The sequence below is a fragment of the Canis aureus genome, chromosome 20 (genome assembly GCF_053574225.1).
Source record: "Canis aureus isolate CA01 chromosome 20, VMU_Caureus_v.1.0, whole genome shotgun sequence".
In the NCBI taxonomy this organism is placed as follows: Eukaryota; Metazoa; Chordata; class Mammalia; order Carnivora; family Canidae; genus Canis; species Canis aureus.
In genome coordinates, this window is record NC_135630.1 from 23,912,576 (window position 1) to 23,919,394 (window position 6,819).

General features: G+C 38.2%; 1 long non-coding RNA gene across 1 annotated transcript; it reads right to left on the reverse strand.

Annotated features, from left to right (window-relative positions):
• Positions 1-244: 244 nt before the first annotated feature.
• LOC144291563 (uncharacterized) lies at positions 245-5,145 on the reverse strand. The gene is made up of 3 exons (XR_013358891.1): positions 4,880-5,145; positions 2,614-2,745; positions 245-648 (listed from the first exon to the last, which is right to left on the reverse strand). It is a non-coding gene; the product is annotated as an uncharacterized LOC144291563 (long non-coding RNA).
• Between the last annotated feature and the right edge of the window lie 1,674 nt (positions 5,146-6,819).

Here is a 6,819-nt window from a genome sequence, read left to right on the forward strand (position 1 = left end):
GAGTGAGAGAGAGCATGCATGACCAAGGGAAGGAACAGAGGGAGAGGAAGAAGCAGGCTCCCTGCTTCTCCAATATGGGGCTCAATTCTGGGACTCCAGGATCATGACCTGAGCTGAAGACTAAACTGACTGAGCCACCCAGGTACCCCAGAACTGTGTGATTTTTAAAAGGTCCTTCTCACCCTAAGAAACTATTACTCAAAATGAATTAGTTTTCTATTACTGGTTAATATATTACCACAAGTTTAGAGGCCTAAAGCAATATACATTTATTATCTTATAGTTTCCCTAAGTCAGAGATCCAGGCATGATTTAGCAGGGTTCTTTGCTTCTGAGTCTCTTACAAGACTGCAAGTAAGGATGGCCAGGGCTGAGGTCTTATCTGAAGACTTGACTGGGGAAGGAGCTGTTGTTGGCAGAGCTTCAGTTTTTCAAAGGCTCTTGGAGTGCTGTTGGCCATAGGTCACTCTCATTTCCTTGGTGGGCTTCTCCAACACAGCAATTTGCTTCATCAAAGTGTATCAGGAAGAGAATAGGTTTCTCTATCTCACTCTCATGTAACTTAATCATAGACATGACATCCATCATATTCTACTAGTCAGAAACATGTCACAGAAGCTGCTCTCATTGAAGATGGAGAGATTATTTCTAGACATGAAATGAAGGAGGTTTAGTATCAGAAAATCAATTAAGATAATCCACCATATTATCTTAATTCAAGGGAGAAAAACTTCCAATCCATGATCATCTCTACATACAGCAAAACAACAAAACAAAACAAAACAAAAACATTTGATAAAATTCAGCATTCACTACTGAGTAAAAAGACTTAGTAAAATAGGAATAAAAAATATACTTCTCTAATAATTTTTTAAAAGTGTTAGAACAACAGTAGCTAGTATGGCAAATTAATCACTCAATGATCCAAAGTAATAGCCTCCCTGTGTTCATGCCTTTTTAATGTGAATTTGCATCTCCTCCCATCAAGAGGTAAAGTCTGTTTCCCATATCTTGAATCTGAGCTGGTCTTGTGACTTGCTTAGGCTAATAGAAAGCCAAAGAATTAAACATGTGCCAGATTTAAGCCTAGGCCTCAAGAACGCTTTCATGCTTCCACTTTCTCTCTTGGATCTTTGCCTTCACCCTGAACACAAACCCTGGCTAGCCTGCTGGAGAATGAGAAATCACATGGAGGAAAGCCAAGAGTTGCTAGCCAAGTCCTGGAAGCAGAGGTACTCGTCATCAGATGGGTGCAGGCAGACATGTAAAGGGGTGCAGGTGATACCAGCCTGAATTGCCTACTTGATGTGCAGTATCATGAACTAAGTGAGTGGTTGTTTGACACCATTAAATTTCGAGGTCATTTGTTATGCAACGATAGCTAATTGATATAGCTAGCAAGTCCATAAAAATCCTCAGCTAATTTCCTTTGTTTTGGAAATGATAGCTTCTGGCTACATACATTATCCTTTCCACTCAAAAGAATGGAAGAAAAGAAGAGAGGGAGGGAGAAGAAGGGAATTCAGGTTATATCCAATTCTGTAAATTTGTGAATGATGACAAAGGGAACAAGTCATGAAAGGATTATTCTATATAGATAAGAGCTTTTAGTATTGATTTTTATGTGAGACTCGGGATACTAATACTTTGCTACTCTTCTAATAATAAAGTTATTTCTAAGAACATCTTGATGCATTTAAAGAGTAAGTGGCTTGAAAGAATTTTAGCTAGTTTATGCCTTTTTTCCTAACTCATATCTTAAAATTTAGATTAATGATAATTAGCCAGGCTTTATATTCATTTTTTGCTTTTGACAAGATGCTTACTATAAGCTACAACATTTTAAATCACAATGGAGACATTAAATTTCCAGAATCATATTACCTTCATCTTTTGGTTCAAAATTCATCTACCTCCCACATGTTCTTATGGCAGTTGAGCATTTTTCTCCCTTTTTGTGCAATTAAAATAAAATCCTTAAATTTCTGTTTCCTTTTGGAAAACTCCCAGCAAATGATGGCATTGTAGGATGATTTGGGGCACACTATCTCATTACTTCTTAATGCTTTTCATTTTTATTGCATGTTGCTAATTGCTCTGCATTAAGTACTACTTTTCCTTTCCTGGTGCTATGCATGATTTGCTATAAAGTACAATATAACTCAGATATTCAAGATTGCCCTTTGAGGATTAGCTAGTCATTCTAACTATCATGTGCTATAAAAATCGGACCTCTAGTTTAGATGACACAAAGCAATATAAATCTGGGAGAAGAGTCTGTCTGTTAAACAGCCAAAATCATGATTGAGTAGTCAATGTGAGTTCTAGCTTCTTCCAATGAAGTGATGGGCCTTGAGGATCCTTTGTAAGTCCCCATGATATTCTTGAATCCAACATAATTGAAGGGGATGAGTAATTTAAAATCTGTTTAGAATCTCCAGAATGGCCATTTAGTCCCAACTAAAAAACATTAAAATAGAGAAATAAATGAATGAATAAACTTAGTCCCGACTCCTGAGTCTAATATTAAATGAGTGAACTGAATAGCTTTTAGGAGTAAATGCCTTCCCCTCTTTATTTTTCTCTCTGAAGATCTATTTATTTTTCAATCACCTGAGCATGAAACAGTCTCCCGGCACTGTAGCTTTAAAATTGCATCACTGCTGAGAATTTTTCCCATCGTAGGTCTTCTCTGTTTGCTACAACCTCTTCCTGATATTTATTTTATAGATTTTTATGGAGCAACTAATATGATCATGACAATAGAGAGATTAAAAGTTTATGGTTTTGCCTCAGGAAGAGAAGACATTTAAGTAATTGTCTTAAGAACACTCCTTTGAAAGATATGGTTACTTCTATTATCATCAAGAAAGCTTTTTGGCATCTGTTCCTTAAGAAGCACACCCACAGTTCCTCCTCTTTACTAATAAAGAGAATTATGTTTTGGAGTCAATTTCCAAGCTGGGTTTTCCTACTTAGAAATGAATGCACTCTAGCCAATAAATCAAATTCTGAAAAACTGTAAAAAAATACTTTCTCAATTTCTTGGCTCTGACTCAGTTCTGGTAGGTTCTGATAGTGAGCTGGGAGCACAGAGAAGGTGCAAAGAGCTCCAAACACTCTTCTCTTCCCATTACCATCATTGGAATGCACAATTTGGCTTGGTCAAAAGCAGTGCTACTGTTAACCCCATGAGATAAAGAAGTCTGTTTCAGGCAAATCCTTTTCACATGTACCGCTTCCCCACTTTGTTTTTTGTTTGTTTCATTTTGCTACAAATAGACTCCTAAAATAGCCTGAAAATTGGGAATCATTTCACTAGCAAGACGATTATGTGGAAAATGTAACATAGTGTGAAAAAATTATGAAGCTTTGGGACCAGGTTGTATGACAATGATCCAGTTCCTCTTAATCATGCCATCCTCACGCCCAATCAAATTCCTGTCAAACTCTCCTTTCTAAGTTTTTTTTATTTCTTTACAGTCTGTCACCATGACCCTGATTTACCTCCTTTCTTCTGTTCTATGGCTTTTGGCTTTAATTTGAGCTTCCTATTTCCTGTCTTTCCTGATTCCAGTACATTTTAATTTTAATCATTTGGAAGCCAACTTCAATCTTATCACTGATGTTTAAAATTCTTTCGTTGTTCTCCATCACCCCAGGAAAGTTGAACTGATTTACTCCTTCATTCCTATATCTGCTCTTCCCTTACTGCCCTTATGCCTCTGCACTTGTAGTTCTCTTTAACTGAAACACCCTCCCCATCACTTCAAGTATAAATACCATCTTTCCTTCACAGGTCAGATCAGATGCTGCCTTATTGACAAAGCCTCCCTGATAATCTCCATAGAAACATAGCTAATCTATCCCTCCTCCCTAGCTCTGGTGGAAGAAAGAACTATTTTCCCTTTAATTTTCAGTTCAAATCACTCTGAAGTGCTATCTTGGAGAATGTCCTTCCCATTGGAGAGTCCTCTCTCCATGGTAACTCCAATTGCCCCAGATGTGCTTTCTCAGTCCCAGTGGACAATATTAATTATTCTTATCTTGTGGAGTGGGGAGGGGGAACCGGAAAATCTGCTCCATCAGCCAAGGGGCCTATCCTTATACCACACTTCATGTTCATTACTTGAGGATCTTTGTCATCTTGGACATGTACTAACACCAAGTCTGGCACAAAGCTGTCCTTCAAAGCTGGCACAATCCCTGTCCTCCAAAGAAATTCCTTTGGAGGTCACCTAAGATTACAATACTGTTGTTCTGACCATCACATCCTTCATAGGAAGGGGAAAAGGAAAAGCCTCTTTACTTGTAGGCACAAGCAGCTGCCTTCATCCCCCACCACTCAGAATGTTACTATTCTGAGGTTACATCTTTCAAGTCTACAACAATGTTCCAACAAAGCCTTTGCCCAATGTACTGTGGCCAGTGCCAGAATAGCTCATTTGCAAGAGATTTCAATCTCGGCCCCATGCCATAATTGCAGCCCTTTATCCCATGTCACTCCATCCCTTGCTGCCTGACTCGTATCTCATTCCCAAGGCTGAGGCTTCACGTAGCCCTCCATTCAGTTCAATGCCTTCAAGGCATCCAAGTACTTAGAAGCAGATATGTTGGTTAAAATGCCTTTGATTTTAAGTATTAAAGCAAATAAACAAAAATGAACCAACAAGAAAAAAAATCTCAAACTGAATCTCAAATAATGAGATTCGCTGAGTGGCATAACTGTAAACTTTGAGGTAGGATAGGTTTGAAGACAATTTAATCCAATAGACAGCCCCTTTTCCTTGTGATTCTTGGCCCTGTCTTCCTCTTAGTATTGACTTCATCCTCATGGATGGTGATGGGATAGCCTTAGAGGTCTGAGCCTCACACTCACACATGTCAAGATCCAGAAAAAGAGTTAAGAGGATCACTTCTGCAAGCATTCCTGGGCCCTGAGACTGGGCAAAACACTTTCCAGGAGCCCCAGCAAACCTCCCTTCAGGTCTCACTGGTCAATTTAAGGACTCCATTCCTCAGCCAGTCACTGGTAAGGGGGAGTAATATTACCAATCAGGTTTACCCCATCATGAATTATATGGGTTGCACAGGTGGAGGGGGCACTCAAAAATGTGGGCTCCGTTAGGAATGACAGGAAAGAATGCTGAGCAGGCATCCACTAGAAGAGAATTTCACACGTGTCATAATAGCTGCCTTCTTTCTGAACTGGTGATATGGAAAACATCTCATATACATTGATTAAAATCTTAGATACTGCTATATTACTCAGTTTTTTTTCTTTTTTTTCTCTTTTTTTTCTTTTTTTTCTCAGTTTATTTAAAAAAAACGCTTTTAAGAATCTTACAAACATAATGTGGAGTGAAAGAAGACAGATACAAAAGAAAATATATTCTATATGATTCCATTTATATAAAGTTCAAAAATAGGGAAGACTATTGTGTTATAAATAAGAGGGATAATGACTAGAAAGGGCATGAAGGGGCTGCTGGAGTAATGTTCTGCTTCTTGATTTATGCTAGTTATAGCATGGGTTTAATTTGTGAAATTCATCTAGCTGTACATATATGTTTATGTAGTTTTGGAGTATATATCCTACTTCAATTAAGAAGTTAAAGATAAAAAATAAAAGAATGTGAAGTGTTGCGTAAGGTATTATAGATACTATATATATACAGTCTACTCAATAGATTCAGGGACTTTATAGCTGGGGAGAGGGTTCACATAAGTCAGTAATCCATTACTATTATACTGTTAGGATATTTTCTATAATATGGGAGATCAAATCCAAAGTTGGGAAAGGCTTCACAGAAAGGATGACTGTAAGTCATACATAACACAAGGCATAATCATGAATTTACCTGGTGGAGGCTGAAGGGGTCTTTAGTACACAGAGATAACAGACTGCCTAAGAGTAGGTTGCTATGTCTGGATCTAAGTGTTTAAGAAAGGCACACATTGAGGCTAGAGAGGTCAACAGGGGCCTTTTAGGTTATATGAAAGAGGAAGACCTCATCCTGAGGGCAAAGGAAAGTCATAGAAGAAGATGGGCACAATCCATCCTTAGCAAAGAACACATTCTACTTGTGTGTCTAAGAGATTGGAAATAACATCCTTGAAGAGGTTGATAGGCATCAGGGTTTGGCTGAGAGGAATTAGGGGGAAGCAAACTGGCCTGCAAGATGGATAATCTAAATTCTTATACTCACTTTCCTGACAACCTTGATCTGTATCCACAGACCAAGTGGAACAAAGTAGGGGAAGAACACTATTGGATAGTCCCACTACTTAGGCACTAGGGTAGGACGGGCCTATTTATTTTATCTTGGTTAATAATCTCATTTATTATATGTCCATGCCATAGCTGTTCTTAGCCTCATATTATAGAAGATGGAATTGAGCCTCAGAAGGGCACTAGCGGCAGAGGTGAGATTCAAACCCAGGACTTCCGGGGCCCTTGGTGCAGCTCTTCCTGCAGTATGCCATGGAAGAGCCACAAGTCTCATCTCCCTGGGGCCTTACTTCCCCATTTGTAGGGTGAAGGATTTGCCTTTGGTTATTTCCAAGGTCCTTTCTAGTTCCTTCCAATATTTCATGCTATAATTAGTATGCAAATCCTTAACCCAGAGGTTAAATTAAAAAGTATGTTTTAACACACTTCATTTGCAAATTCTTGGTTGTATTTTTATTATTTTTTGTCATAGATAAATAGAGGATGGGCTTTCAGACATTTCTTTATCTGAAAGCCTAAATTTTACAGAAAATACAATACTACTTTAATAGTAATTAGATATCTGGAGGCTTTGAAGAAAATATTTA